This window comes from Aegilops tauschii, chromosome 4 (genome assembly GCF_002575655.3).
Source record: "Aegilops tauschii subsp. strangulata cultivar AL8/78 chromosome 4, Aet v6.0, whole genome shotgun sequence".
Classification (NCBI taxonomy): domain Eukaryota; kingdom Viridiplantae; phylum Streptophyta; class Magnoliopsida; order Poales; family Poaceae; genus Aegilops; species Aegilops tauschii.
The window spans coordinates 15,152,441-15,168,459 of NC_053038.3; the positions used below are offsets into that span (position 1 = coordinate 15,152,441).

A 16,019-nucleotide genomic window follows, 5' to 3' on the forward strand; every position below is an offset into this window, starting at 1 on the left:
GAAACCCTAGCCGTCGCCCGCCCGACCTAACCCGCGTCCCCCCGCCTCCCCAACCTCCCTCCTCCTCCCTCCCTGCTCCACGCGCGCGCTCGCCTCCGGCCATCTCCGCCGCCAGCCCTCCTCTCCATCTCCCTCTCCTATCCATCTCCCTCCTCCACGCGCCCAGTGCTCGCGCGCTTGTGTCCCGCACCAACCGCAGCCGCCCCGTCGGGGCTCCCAGCCGCCATGGCCTAGCGCACCCTCGCCATCGACCTCCCCGACGCTCGAGGTGCAGCAGCGGGGAGCCAGTTCTCGACCTCCATGGAGGAGAAGGGCCTAGCGGGCTCTTGCAGACAAGAGAGGCTGGGGGTGCTCGTCGGTTGGGCAGATGGAGGGCATCCGAGTTTCTTCAATCGATCTGGCCAGGGCCACGGCAGCGTACGCGAAGGCTGGAGGTGAACGACCCTCTGGAGCTGCAGATGTCGACAGGTAGCAGCCGTGCCCCTCCTCCTCGCCTTCTCTGCTCCCCTCCTCCTCTCCAATCTAGGTTGCGCATTTGCGTCCTCGGCATCTTCCTTTCCCAGTTTTTTACTCCTTTGATTTTCCGATTATCGGATAATCTAATTCAATTTCTCAATTTCTGGTTACTTGTGATGAGTAGAAGAAGAATTTTGATGAAGGATTTGATAAAGAAGAACAGGTGAATTCTCTCTCTTGAATATAGTCAGGTTTGTTCCTGCATTTTGATCTTTGATTTTTTTTGTGTAATAGAGAACATGTCATGATTTTGTACTCCTATTACCTACTGACGAAAGCTACATTTGTAAATGAAGGCCTCAGAAGTGTTTGTTTTTACCTTATGGTCTGATAGATCAGTACATGGTGTTAGTCGTATGAACAGAAGATGTTGGTCATGCCTCTGTATGAGCTAGCTGTAATGATATTTTTCATCGAATATGAGGATTCGTGTTCATCTTTGATATGGTTGTTATCACTACAATAAAGTATATGGAAATCCAGGCTTGCAGATTAATATAACTTCAGATGCTTGGTTTTGGGAAGGTGATAGAAACCTGTGGCTGTGCTTAAGATTTTGTTCTTTATTTACCTTTGAGACATTCAGGTCTAACACAGTAAATTGTACACAGAGAATTTATGGTCGCATTTTGAAAACTCTTATATATTTCGAAAGATATGTTTCCCTAAATTTTGGTGTTTCTTGGTGAACCCTGGGCAGGCGGCATTCAGGTCTCCTACTAAAGCTCCTCGCCGGCGTGGCCACTCTCCCCTCCAACTGCAGGTACTCCCCGGCTCCTCTCTGTGGCCTCTCTCTACCCCTGACCTATCTCTCTTCCTGCCCTTCTCTGTACCAGTATGTGCTGCATAAACTCCCGACTTTAATTCCTACTTTGGAATGATGATCAGAAAATGCAACTAGGGTCTGAGTTCTGAAATGACATGTTGTCCATGTTCTTGGCATCTTGCAGGCTGAGACAAAATATTGGCAAGCATTACCATTATGATCCTCCATCGATCATCATGGTTGAAGGAAAATGTATTAGGCATGGTATTTTCAAGCTAAGTATACCAGCAGCCGATGCTGGACCTCGTGATGCATATAGTTTGCATATTTCTATTCATCCAATTCCTTCATCCATTTTTCCTTATTTTTCTGTTCGCTCATTTATTCTAGCATATTCCTATCAGTATTTTTCAGCTGAAGGATACATGCTCTGATTACCAAACGAATGTGCAGGCAACGCCCATTTGATTTCCGTGGACAAATATCCTTTTTTGAGCTTATTATTCACAATTTATAGTAATATGCTATTATGGGCTTTGCTCCAGCATGATAAGGAGGAAAGAACTGCAGGCTGTATTGTTCGTTGACATTCATGATCAGTTACACACCAAGCCTATATTTTTGCTGCTTCTACATGTTGCTATGATGGTCATTCAGCCCATTTTCTTATCGCATGACCTTGAAAAAGAGCTTATTTAGTTAATGATTTTCACTTACTAAAATTCAGAGAGCTCTTGCTGGGTATGGAGCTGTTGATTACTCAAAACCTGTTGATGTATTAGTTTGTTTCAGAGATCTCTTGGTTTGGCATACTGGCGCTTTCGCTGAACTCGACAAAGTAGCTTCACAACACAATGTGTAGTTCAGTGTAGAGTTTTGTATGAAATCGTGAAAGCATTTCATATTCCTTATTTTTTTTCTTTTCATATGATGTTATGAAATTGGTTACTAATTTGCAAGACATATGCATTTTTCATTAAAAAACTTGTTAAGTGTTGTGGCTGGTTATATGCAGCTCCATCTCTCTCTCTCTCTCTCTCTACGCACTCATGTTCAGTTGTTATTTTGGTGTGCAAGAGAGTAGTTAGTTAGAAGCTTACGTTCTTTATGTTTCTGGATTTGGTGCAGGTTCGAGGATGTAAACCTACCTGATATATTCTTCATGGGGATTGAGTATGTTAGTGATATATCTGAGAATTTTAATGATCTATCTGCTAGCAGGTACTGTACTCACCATAATTGTGTGTGTGTGTGTGTGCTTCAGCTCATTCAGTTGCATGTCAATTTGCTAACAAACCTCCTACTGCTATAGATTTCTTTGTACAGTACATACATATTATTGATTTTTTTCTGAAATCTTATTCCTTTTTGTTAAGCTGCAGGCGGAGTTCAGACTCTGTTTTTGCTACAAAAGAATCAGGTATTGCTATGTCCTAAACAGCGTGTGTTATATATTTTATAAAGAAGGTCGTGTAATATTTTGCTTAGGTTCTTTCAAATATTTGGAGTTCACTTGCATATGTTGCTTGTGTGCACACATTGTTAGCAGAACAATTTTTCATGGTGTTTAGTATGAGCGGCATTTACTATCTAGAATGTCCTGATGCTGGCTGGGCTTCCTTATTTTTATTTTAGAGAGGAGCTTGGTTTCTTTTTTATGATGCAGTTATGATACCATATGATTGTTAAGTTCCATTCACACTTCTTTGATGCTTTTGTGCTTTTGATTTGGTGTGGATTATTTAGAACATGATCACTGGTGCTGTTTGTATTCTACCAGTTTTTTCTTTTCGTAGTTGAAGTAGTTTTTCTGTATCAACTGCTTCCTCTTATTAGTGACTTGAAGTTAGAGGAGAAGGTTTGATTTTCTTTTCTTAGGTTTTGAATTCCTCAATTTACCAAGGCCAGTAAAACTGCTGCACCAGAAGAGCATGTGCTCAAGTCTGACAAAGCAGCCAAGGGCCTATCTCTTTTTACCCTTCGATTTAATTGTCTGTATATATACATCTTTTCTTCCTGATCCATTTTATTTTGCGACTTAGGCCACCCCTGATGCCCAGGCTGATGCTTCTTCGCTTGATGCTGAAGAAAGGGATGACCAGATTCAGATGCCCAAGAAAAAGCAGGCGCCGCATCTTCTCTTATACCTTTATCTATGTACTTTAACTTCGCTTGATGCGGGCGCGTGTCTGGTGTCCCTGCTAAAAACCGACAGTTACCTAAGAATTTGCAGCAGTTAAACCCTGAATTTGCAGCGGTTAAAACCTGAAGCTACTTCTACTTTTCCTATGAAGGATCACAACTACACTGAATACAGCAAACCTGTTCCCATATCGTGTGGAAAACTACTTCATTCTTCTCTATGTGTTTTCTGATGCATTTTTGGTAGTGGGAGTGGGATATGGAGAGGGAGAGAGCATATCCAAATGGAATGGATGGGAACATGATATTTGCAGATCTGAGAAAGAAGAGATAGGACCAAGAAAAATAGGTTTCTCCATCCTGTTAAGTTTCCTTGCTTGTTTAGCATTTGGTGAAAAATTATGGGCCAGTGCATTGGCGCGGCCAGCCTACCTGTGTACAGAATCTATGCTTAAATTTTGTAAAAAATAGTGCTTTCTTGCTTACGGTTCTTGCGATGGTTTGTGCTGAAAAATCTATGAGCTAATGCATTTGTGCAATCAGCCTGCCTGTGTGCGGAATCTTTGTTTAGATTTTGTCAAAAAGTTGCTTTTCTGACTATTTTTCTCATGGTGGTTTAATCCCATAGATAAATTGTGTGTGTGTCTATGATTGTTGTGTCCGGTCTCTATCTATGCAATCATCCGATGCATGTCTATGTAGTTATTTGGAGTATACTTACTTACATATGGGTTAGATCAGCAGAATCAAAACCGAATATTGTGATGCTAGAATTGGTTCAATGTTGTTCCCTCATGTGGTAGTGACATGTTTTGTAACATTCTATTCAAAACTAGGCGGGGACGTCTCTTGGTATGGAAACTTTATTTTGTACCACTTGCATTCTGAACTGTATAACTCCTTTTCTTTTGTATATATTACCAGTATATTTTCAGCTTGCACATAACTGTTGATTGTCAAAGTAAGAAATAAATTAGCAATAACTGCCATGAGTTTGAATTGCCCATTACATGTCCATAGTTTGGAATTTTACCTAACCTTGAATAGTTTCCTTATATCTCATTTTCTTTCATGTGTGTGTATATATAAAATGCTTAGTTCTTATTATTTCACATGTTTAAGAGATAAAGGCACATCCAGGGAAAGGTTTCGATGTAATTATACGTACATTTATTTATGATGGTTCTTCCAACATGATCAGGTCAGAAGAATTTTTCCTTGTTTTGTTATGTTTCACACTATTGTCCAAATGGATGTGCCTTATTTTCCTAATTATCTTATACCCTTATGCCCAACGCTTCTCACCAAGATCCGTAAGTGTGACCGATGAACCATGTTACAAAGGAAGTAGTCTGACATCCGTTGAGTAATTTAACCATGCAATTTATGTTATGAACAAGTTTTAAAAATAGTCTTGGTGAAAAGTGTTGTTCTATAAATAGCTTTCTTCCAATTTTTAGTTTTGCTGATTTTTAATGTGTCAGTTTTGATCGAAATTTTAGTTTGGTTGACGCCACCTTCTGCATTCCTTTTGTATACTTAACTGAAAGCAGAACTTGTTAAGTGAGGATTGGTTACTTGGTCTTATTTGGGCTCTCAGTAGTGAGTACCTAAACTGATGCAATAACAACTTATTGCATTCTTCCTATAATTCGATCTGAGCTTAGTGTTTTGCCAGTTTGCATGTAAATGCGATAAAAGATCTCACTTTATGATATTTGGTATATACAATATGCTTCAAGTGCAATAATGTACAAGTGGATTTGAGGATCAAATGGAGTGAAAGGAAGGCATGATTAAATTTGCATGCACTTTCTATTGTTACAGATCCAACCTATGTTTGATATTGATCTTGCCTCGCCTCATGCTAATCTCTCTTGTATAACAAGACATACTTATTCGATGATTTGGCTCCTCTTTACTAATTTATTATTGTTTTTTGCTCATCTATATATAGGTTATGATATGTCATTGCCCAGCTTATGAAAGGAGCTGATGACTGGGGTACCATAGCAACGAACTGGACAGAGTTCTTCCATTTAAAAAACAGAGGAAAGATACATGCTTTCTGTCTTCAGACGCAAGGCAAAGAGCGTTCGTCTAATCATTCACTCCTGAAGACACCATCCTAAACCTTTAGTGTCGCCTATATAGCTTGCATTCCAGAATTCATGTTTACAGTGCTTTTGTGCCATGTGTGGTATGCTCCACATTGGCTCGTCTTTCCTTGTGTTACCTCTTAGTATAGGTATTATAGATCGTCAGTCTGACTATAAGTATCAATGAAGAAAGCTTATCTTTCATTCTCTTTCAGTCGAATTAAGGTGCTTACAAATGCCCTACAATACCTACATAATACATGATCCTAATTGGCTTCTTGCACCATGGGTGTTACAAGAGTAAAGGTTTATCTAATGAGGCCTTGTCGCGGCGCTGCAAGTGTTGCCCCCCTCCTCCCCAAGGGCAAGGTGAAGGAAGGTGCCTGTGTGGTTCTTCTGCAGCTCGCAGCGAGGATTGCTGTGTCCAACCTGCACAAGAATGCCAAGAAGTCCTTCTCGGAGACGTAAGCCATGGTGCATGTTTCTGCCATGATTTCGTTCGGTTGGATTTCGTGGATTTAGGTGTTAAAAAATTATGGGCTGTGGATGCAGGATTAAGGACATGTACCTGCACTACAACAAGAGATCTGGACTGCTTCTTTGTGGCTTTCAAACTTGAAATGTTTGTTTGAAAGTTAGTTTAGTTTTTTGTTGTGGATTCACAGCTTCTCATGTACCGTCCTCTTAGACCTTTAGATTTCCAAAGAAACTAAATGAAGATATGGTGGTATGTTCTTAATAGTACAACTTAAAGCCTTCCATGCTTTATATTTTCTTCCAAATTTGCTCTTGAAGAATCATGTATATATGTTAGATCCGGTGAGAAAAGGCGGCTTCCAAGCAGAGGATGCGTGAGTGTTGGCCACATTTGGTTTTTGACTTGGGTGTCTAAATATTCTCACAATACTTGGCTCCCTCTCGGCCTTTGCGCCATTGGCGCAACGAGTCATCTAGTTTGCATAAAAGACGCCTTGGTTGTGCTACCTAGCTAGAAAACTAATACAAACAGTTCGCAATCACCGGCTAAGACACAACACAAGCAAAAAGCACAAAAAGCTATATAAATGCATCCACAGTACTACAATTGAAGTAACACCATTACTTCCGTAAAATCTCTGATTCGCAGCTAAAGTAACAAGCTAATCTGAAAGCAGTAGTCCAGCGTCGGAAGAACTGTAAGCCTCCAGAGGACCAAAACCACACCTCTGGATTATTTTTGTACAAAAAATGCAGCTGCCTACCGAAACAATGACGGAGCAAAAGAATTAACAGGTCCAATCCACTCCCAATTATGCGCAAAAAAAGTTGAGTTGTCGCGGGGGGACAAAGGAAGAACGACGGCGCAATGCTCACCTTAGTGGGGAAGATGGATGCAGAGCACCAGAGGAGGTGGCGTCCTCAGAATTGCGACCGTTGATGCCTGATCCACGCAGGGCGCGCGAGCTGGAGTGGTAACCAACGATGCACTACAAAAATAATTATATATTATAAATTAGGCAAAACAAGTGAATAAGCTAGGCAAAATAGTGTTAAGAATTAAGCAACAAACCATGGATATGCCAAAATAAATGAAACGGACAGCTATCGGCATGGTGTTCAGAGCTGTGGGATACAGATAGGAATAAATGCATCATTGGCAATGGGATGTGCAAACAAAAATTGCAATATAGTTTGAAATTTTCTGATATCAACATCAAAGTAGGCATATGCAGTTTTGCAAAAAAAGAAAAGTTTAAATATAATCTCCTAGTGTTTTCCATGAGGTCATCAACATTGGTTTCACGCTGCACACATTTGAAAACTGGGAACAGAGGAATTAACCTTAGGAATTGGAAGCATAAATAAATATTAGCTTTGGAAAACAAATACCTTAACAGGGGAATCCCACAAGCAAAAACAGGCAGCGAGGGTGATTGGAAAAAAAGACAAGCAAATTCACTTTACAAAGAAACTGTCAATATGAGAAAAATATGACGAGGTGAATCTGGTTTACCAATGAAGCTGTCCCAAAAAATGCCAAAAGGTCTGGTACGCTATCTGAAAAGATAGCCTTAATTCACTAGGAAACAGGCCAAATTTGATACCTTTAGTCAGGCAAGTTTAATGTCACTAGTTAAGAAATTTAATATCACTAATTAAGTAATTTAATATCTTTAGTCAGTCAAGTTATTAGTAATTTGGTAGCAATTATGTGTGTCCAACACCAAAAAGAAAAAGCCAATAACCTCTGTTAGACTATAGCAGAATCGGTTGTACTCATTTCAGGATGATTTGAATCATTTGCACGATAGCTAGGTTTAGTATTAATAGCGTAGAAAAACACTCAGTCCCAATACTAGTAACAATCTAACACCATATGCATTCAAGATGTGAAGCTGCACTTTGAGGAGAATCTCAACCATACTTGTGTACTCCAATGGACCAAGCGAGATGAGACAAGTAGATATCATTTGCATGCTGCCATCACTAGCCACCCAGAGTTGATACAGCAAAGCATCAGCAACTGAGAACACGGCGAAGCTAAGTAGATACTTGCCTGTGTGCCAGCTTCACCAACAAATCACTAGGCCAATAAAATCACTGCTGCAATAAGAAACGAGTCAGAGGACACAATGAGAAATCACTGCTGCAAAAAAACACGAGTCAGAGGAGAAGAGACGTTGGTGTTGCACTGCACACCAGATGGGGGAGAGGACGGGGGTGAGGGGACGCCTACAGCAGCAGCAGCATCGCACGGAGAACGCCTCTCGCTGGGCGCGGACTGCGGCGTCGGATTGCGTTCTGGGCCGGAGGGAGGCGTTGTACGTCTGCGCATAGGGCTGTGGCCAGGGGGTGCGCTGCTGCGGCGTGGCTCCCGGACCGCACGGTGGTGGAGCTCGTCGTGGCTAGGGTTGTTGCGCGACGACGGACGCAACTAGATCTGCCGCAGTCCTCAACTAGATCTGCGTGTCAGGAGAAGAGGGAGGTGGGCGCGACAGAGGAAATGGAGATAGGGAGGATGGAACGGTGGGCTCCTTCCTCCTTGGCTGGCTAGTGGAAGGCTAATCACATTTCAATTCAATTCAGCTTCAAGTACAAGGTGATGCTTTGTTTATGGTATTTGCAAAGCTTTAATCATGGACACTCACAGATAAGCACTACTCCCTCCGTTCCTTCCTAAATATACAAGTCTTTTAAGAAGAGATTTCACTAGGAAACTCACGTACGGAGCAAAATGAGTGAATCCACGTTCTAAAGTATGTCTATATTCATTCATCCCTAAGTAGTCTTTTAGTGAAACCTCTTAAAAGACTTGTATTTAGGAACTGAAAGTAATTGCAAGTTGTACCCTACTAGCACAGAATGAGAAAACACTACACAAGATACATATCATTTAAAATCCATTAATAACACATCCAAACATAAAGGGTTGATTCTAAACTGTTTGCCACGCCCCTAAGAAATACTCATCACAACAGCCTCGAGCTGGCTGATAAGTCTACTCATCACAGAAACTCATCAGGATCACATAAACAAACCGGGGTCTCCAACACATCGGTGACCAGCTGGAGCAGCAACGGGGCACGCTCCTGAAGCCAGACAATGTCGCAATTACCTTTGAGTACATCATCAGCAGTATCCTTTAGCATTATGCTCAGCTTTTTGACTCGGGCTGAGACCAGATCCTCATCGGCAAGCAATACGCCCAAGGCTAAGATAAAGCACTTCCTCAGATCTAAGAGCGTAATTGCTGAGTTCTGCATGAGCAGGAGGGCTTCCAGGGCGCCCCGTTCCAGCTTGGCCTCCTGAACCATGAGCTGGGGTAACACATCATGCTCGAGCTTTTGGATTTCCAGCGACAAGCCTGCCACGACCGAGAGGTTTTCCAGCTCCGAGCATGCCCAGATCCACGAATCCTTGATCAGCGGGCGGAGGAGTGCATACGACTCGCGCGCTATGCGCACCGACTCCAGAGAGACAACATTCACAAGCATGGACTTATTGGAGTGGCCCAGCTCATCGGCGCGGGCCTGCAGGGCTTGGATGTGGGCATGGGAGTGGATTTTGTAGAGCTTCGTCATTTCCTTTTGGCGGACTGCAGCAGAAGAGTTGCCGCTACCAGCTGGTACAGCACAAACAGAGGAGGATTTAATGTCAGGAAGAGACCATACAGCACCAAGCTTCTACTTAATTAGTTAGGACAGCAGCATATTTGCATTGTGCGACAGAATAGTTATTAATATGAAGTGAAAGCAATTCAACCATGTATTCTGATAGGCAACTAAACAAAAAGAATGAATACACTCAATCACCCAAAACAGAAAAATAATTAACAGAGGGAATATAATATAATTTGGTTCAAAGTAGATAGAGATCCCATCATTCATTGTATTATTGTGTGAGCAAGAAAATTGCATCTCCAGAATTAATGCCTCACCATCAAAGGAAACAATAACTAAACAGCTGGGAAATAATTGCTAATAAAAAATTGCATCCCATGTGCAAGGGCATAGTGAGCACAGAAAACCAAACCAGCATTTACAGTCCTCAAGAAGAAGACTAGAGATTGGTTGGCAAAAGATACATCATCATTGGCAAATATTAGTATCACATATAATAAATAAACCCAAACGATAACCTAATACCTATCCAAACAACAGAGCTGGAAAGCAGCACATATGACTAGAACATTAATCAGCAGCTGCAGGTTAAGTGCTGTGCATAAATATTTTAGGATCCCAAAAAATATTGTTACCTATCCAAACAGAGCTAGAACATGAATATGCAACAAATCTACTACGCTCAACCACAGTTGATAAAAAAAAATTAACATTCTGGCATAAACTGAAATCGAACAACATAGCATGAATTCCATCCAAATTAATACCTATCAAGCTAACATGTCCTTTTTCGTTTTCTAGCTTGATATTGTTGATTTTTCGTCCTAATTCGAAATTTCCCCACCAAAAATAGCCCCAATTTTTTTTTGATTTGTTGGCATGATGAAGTTTTGTTGATTTTGATCCATGGATTTGCTTGGTTTCGAGTGGATCTAGCATTTCCCCAAGTTTCCCCATCTTTCATCCACAAAATCCCTCCAATTTTGCCCCCGAAATCATCAATTTCCGCCCAAAATCGCGACAGGCACAGTTGAGAAACCAAAATCTGACCACAACCAAGCAAACCCTAACTAAAATGTCAGATTGATTCCTTATTACGGATAATCGAACCCTAGGTGGTGTTACCAAACAAACCCTAACTAATTAAATCCTATCCTAGTCGAGGTTCCTCATACGAATACTCAAAGCCAAAGCCAGGCAGGATACAAGACGGCGCTGGATCCGAGACCTATGAACCCGCGCCGCGCCTACCAACCACAATCGGAACGAGCAACTCCGGAGGGAGACCACGCTGGCTGGATCCGAGACCTACGAACCAGCGCCTACCAACCAATCGGAACTCCAAGCTGATCGGGATGTACAAGTGCTCACCTCGGGCGGGGCGGGCGTAAGATCTGGAGAGGACGATGTAGATGATGTGAGATTGAGATTGGGTCGACAGGTTGCGGGGAACGGCGGCGAGGCGATGGAGATGGAGTGCGGGGGAGAGACGGAGGCGGGCGGCTTTTATAGGAGGTAAAAGCACAGAGCCGTGCCTGGCCCGTTTAACCCAGGCCGTGCCCTGCCGCGCCGGGCTGGCCCATTTGGCCAGGTTTGCCAATGAGGCAATAACGATCGATGCTGCGCCCGTGCCTCGACGTGCCTACTCAGGACAAACGGGCCGACGTGCCGACCCATGTAGTGAAGGGGTCGTGCCTGGGCCAAAGAGGCCGGCATGCGTACTTAGCGTGCCTGGCCGGGCCGGACCGTGCTGTGCCTGGCTCGTTGGACCCAGGCTGGGCCGGGCCGGCCAACTTTGCTCGCGCCATCGTTTTCTTGATAGGTTTTTCTATTTTGTTGTGCGATAGTGGGCCGGCGCGATAGTCGGAATCCTTCAGCGAGAGAAATCTTTAGGCTCGTTGAATGCGAGAAATAGCTCCCGCGTTTGAGCAATCCATTGTCAATTGGGTGAAAACGGAGTGGGCTGATTTCTACCATATTTTACCTTCATTTTCATGCCTTTTATCAGAGAATTATATTGTCTCAAAAAGCAAATTATTCTAATCTAAGAGGGTGTTTGTTTCCAGGGACTTATTGGTCTAGGGACTTAAAAAAGTCCCTATAAGTCCCATCTAAACCAAACAGGAGGGACTTATAGGGACTTAAAGTGGGCATTTGGGCCTTATGAAATAAGACTCTCAAGGAGAGTCTTATAGGGACTTATAGTTGTAATATGGTCTTTTAGTCCATGTTAAGTCCCAGGAACCAAACAGGTAGGGACTTTTTAGGGACTTGGGACTTATAAGTTAGGACTTAAAAATGTCCTAGGACTTATGAACCAAACAGGGCCTAAGAACCAAAAAAATTAGCACTAGTGAAAAAAAAGCCTAAGCTCAATATATTCAAAGAACCAACATTACAAAAAACAACCCAAACAAACAAGAAATCAAAAACAAACATCTGGGGTATCTCCGACAACAACCTTCAGGACAAGGGGATGGCGCGCCGGTGCCGACGTTGCTCCTCTGTAGAGCCGGCAAGACTTTTTATCTTGCGGTCAGGAAGTCAACCACCTATGGACGAACCAACGCCCTGGAGCAGTTACCACAGCTGCTTCCAGGGGAAAGGTGACCAAAGGACGCATGGACGACCACAGGTCTTCGATCCAGTGGCGAAGCTATGTTGAGGCCAGGGGACCCACCCACCCAACTTTGGAGAAAAGTGAGAAGATTTTTTGAAGGGCCTAGATGAGAGGAAAATTAGTGTTGTGCCCCCAGATCTTTGTCATCTACCTTTGCCCCCTAGTGGCTTTTGTCTTGCTCTGCCACTGCTTGGATCCACCATCTTCTATCGAAATAGACTGACAGATCCTCAAGCTTGGACGCCGTCCGGGAGCGAAACTACCTTTCGCTAATTGAGATATGGATATGGGGGAGTATAAATTTGTGTGGAAATGAATAGGAAAGAAGATACTACCATGGGGGCACAAATAAAAAGTGGAAAATCGTTGGAACTCAAAAAACTATTGAACTTCAAAGAAATATAGAATAAAATCCAAAAAGACAATTGCTAAGGTGACTGTAACTATTATGATATATCACAATAATGTATACTATTATGCGTGATTTTTATTTTTGGCAGCATATACAAGTATAAGTTCAAGGACATTTGAGTTAGCCCATGTATCTAGGCTGGTCTAGAGTTGGCTATACATGAAAAAACACAATATGCATGTGCAGATATGAAAATTATGTTCCCCAATTTCATTTTCGTTTCCGCTTTTGTTCCCCAAATTAGTTTTCGTCTCATATTTACAATTCGCTTCCATCCTAAGGTAGAACGGGTGCAAATTTTTCGCTTCGTGTTCATCCCCATGTCTGTACAATAGTTCTTCATTTCACGGATAACCTTCTTTCTTGGGGTGCCGAACTAACGTGCCCGCCCATTCGCATTGCCCAAAGTTGGTAGCGACTCCCCAAAAACATCCGAAAAATACTTGGTGATAAAGTGGGACCGAACTCGCGGCGCATGACTCATGACTGCGTGTCCTAAGACGCAAGAGCTGAATAAATTTTATTAATAATAAGCAGCGCAAACTTGTAAGGAGCAACTCCAGCGGCATAAAATTCCTAAAAATGTCGGGCACGGGAGGGAGCGAACTCGACACATCCTGTCAGTCAACGCTGTTACATAGCCGCCAATGGAAAGCATAATATTGGTGTCTAAATATGCATTGCGGTGCATAATATTGGTGTCTAAATATTTATAGGTGCGCCATTACTAAGTTGACATAGTAATGTCGCACCTTTACAAAGTGCGTCATACCTATGTGTACGACTGGATCACACCTTGGTTAAACTTATTATGGCGCACTTTGCATAGGTGCGCCATTACTATGTCAAACTTCGTAATGGCGCACCTATACAAAGTGCGCCATTACTAACTTTGACCAAGGTTTGACCAAGTCATATATATAGTAATGACGCACTTTGTAAAGGTGCGCCATTACTAAATGCACCCCCTGACCGCCTTTTCAGTTTAAAATAAAAATAAAAGAAAATGATGGAAATGTCAAAAAAAATAAAAGAAAATAAGTTTCCTATGTGATATGTTGTCTAGTTGTTGGGAAAATTTACAAATATGAATTTCGACTTTATTTGCAAAATCTCTCTGCAATTTAGTAAAATGGGCATAACTTTTGCATATGAACTCGGATTAAAAAGTTTTTTATATGAAAAATCATCTACTCGAAAAGTTACATCCGAATTCAACTGGGGGAACCCCGTTGAAGATTTTTAGAATCCCCAAAAACCTAACAGAATAAAAGATACGGGGCTTTTAAGATCTAGAGGGTTTAGGGCGTGTCAGGAGAAGGGGGAGGTGGGCGGAGAAAGGGCTGGTGACGGCAAGGTGGAGCAGCCTAGTTTAGTTGAGGACTGCAGCGCGGCTCCCGGACAGCACGGTGGTGGAGCTCGTCGTGGCTAGGGTTGTTGCGCGGCGACCGGCGCAACTAGATCTGCGTGTCAGGAGAAGGGGCAGGTGGGCGGAGAAGGGGCTGGTGACGGCAAGGTGGAGCAGCCTAGTTTAGTTGAGGACTGCGGCGTGGCTCCCGGACCGCACGGTGGTGGAGCTCGTCATGGCTAGGGTTGTTGCGCGGCGACCGATGCAACTAGATCTGCGTGTCAGGAGAAGGGGGAGGTGGGCGGAGAAGGGGCTGGTGACGGCAAGGTGGAGCAGCCTAGTTTAGTTGAGAACTGCGGCGCGGCTCCCGGACCGCACGGTGGAGGATCTCGTCGTGGCTAGGGTTGTTGTGCGACGACCGACGCAACTAGATCTGCGTGTCAGGAGAAGGGGGAGGTGGGCGGAGAAGGAGCTGGTGACGGCAAGATGGAGCAGCCTAGTTTAGTTGAGGACTGCGGCGCGGCTCCCGAACCGCACGGTGGAGGAGCTCGTCGTGGCTAGGGTTGTTGTGCGGCGACCGACGCAACTAGATCTGCGTGTCAGGAGAAGGGGGAGGTGGGCGGAGAAGGGGCTGGTGACGGCAAGGTGGTGTTGGAAATATGCCCTAGAGGCAATAATAAAATGGTTATTATTATATTTCTTTGTTCATGATAATTGTCTATTGTTCATGCTATAATTGTGTTATCCGGAAATCGTATACATGTGTGAATACATAGACCACAACATGTCCCTAGTAAGCCTCTAGTTGACTAGCTCGTTGATCAACAGATAGTCATGGTTTCCTGACTATGGACATTGGATGTCATTGATAACGGGATCACATCATTAGGAGAATGATGTGATGGACAAGACCCAATCCTAAGCATAGCACAAAGATCGTGTAGTTCGTTTGCTAGAGCTTTTCCAATGTCAAGTATCTTTTCCTTAGACCATGAGATCGTGTAACTCCCGGATGCCGTAGGAGTGCTTTGGGTGTACCAAACGTCACAACGTAACTAGGTGACTATAAAGATACACTACAGGTATCTCTGAAAGTGTCTGTTGGGTTGACATGGATCGAGACTGGGATTTGTCACTCCGTATGACGGAGAGGTATCTCTGGGCCCACTCGGTAATGCATCATCATAATGAGCTCAAAGTGACCAAGTGGTTGGTCACGGGATCATGCATTACGGTACGAGTAAAGTGACTTGCCGGTAACGAGATTGAACGAGGTATTGGGATACCGACGATTGAATCTCGGGCAAGTAACGTACCGATTGACAAAGGGAATTGAATACGGGATTGATTGAATCCTCGACATCGTGGTTCATCCGATGAGATCATCGTGGAACATGTGGGAGCCAACATGGGTATCCAGATCCCGCTGTTGGTTATTGACCGGAGAGTCGTCTCGGTCATGTCTGCATGTCTCCCGAACCCGTAGGGTCTACACACTTAAGGTTCGGTGACGCTAGGGTTGTAGAGATACTAGTATGCGGAAACCCGAAAGTTGTTCAGAGTCCCGAATGAGATCCCGGACATCAGGAGGAGTTCCGGAATGGTCTGGAGGTGAAGAATTATATATAGGAAGTCAAGTTTCGGCCACCGGGAAAGTTTCGGGGGTTATCGGTATTGTATCGGGACCACCGGAAGGGTCCCGGGGGTCCACCGGGTGGGGCCACCTATCCCGGAGGGCCCCATGGGCTGAAGTGGGAGGGGAACTAGCCCCTGGTGGGCTGGTGCGCCCCCCATGGGCCTCCCCCTGCGCCTAGGGTTGGAAACCCTGGGGGTGGGGGGCGCCCCACCTGGCTTGGGGGGCAAGTTTCCCCCCTTGGCCGCCGCCCCCCATGTAGATGGGATCCCCAGGGCCGGCGCCCCCCCAGGGGGCCTATATATAGTGGGGGGAGGGAGGGCAGCAGTACCCTAGCCCCTGGCGCCTCCCTCTCCCTCCCGTGACACCTCTCCCTCCCGCTT

At 44.0% G+C, this 16,019-nt stretch overlaps 2 long non-coding RNA genes across 5 annotated transcripts; one reads left to right on the forward strand and one right to left on the reverse strand.

Moving 5' to 3' along the window:
* Window positions 1-6,297, forward strand: LOC109777361 (uncharacterized). Of its 4 annotated transcripts, none has more exons than XR_005766206.3 (7): window positions 1-468; window positions 641-679; window positions 1,217-1,279; window positions 1,467-2,503; window positions 2,659-2,702; window positions 3,325-5,997; window positions 6,076-6,297. It is a non-coding gene; the product is annotated as an uncharacterized lncRNA (long non-coding RNA). The 4 variants fall into 4 exon arrangements; XR_002236301.4 differs by having other exon boundaries at window positions 3,325-5,987; XR_006668448.2 differs by having other exon boundaries at window positions 2,665-2,702; window positions 3,325-5,987.
* A 2,569-nt stretch (window positions 6,298-8,866) lies between these two features.
* LOC109777362 (uncharacterized) lies at window positions 8,867-11,431 on the reverse strand. The gene is made up of 3 exons (XR_006668447.2): window positions 11,346-11,431; window positions 10,995-11,197; window positions 8,867-9,625 (listed from the first exon to the last, which is right to left on the reverse strand). It is a non-coding gene; the product is annotated as an uncharacterized lncRNA (long non-coding RNA).
* Window positions 11,432-16,019: the final 4,588 nt, after the last annotated feature.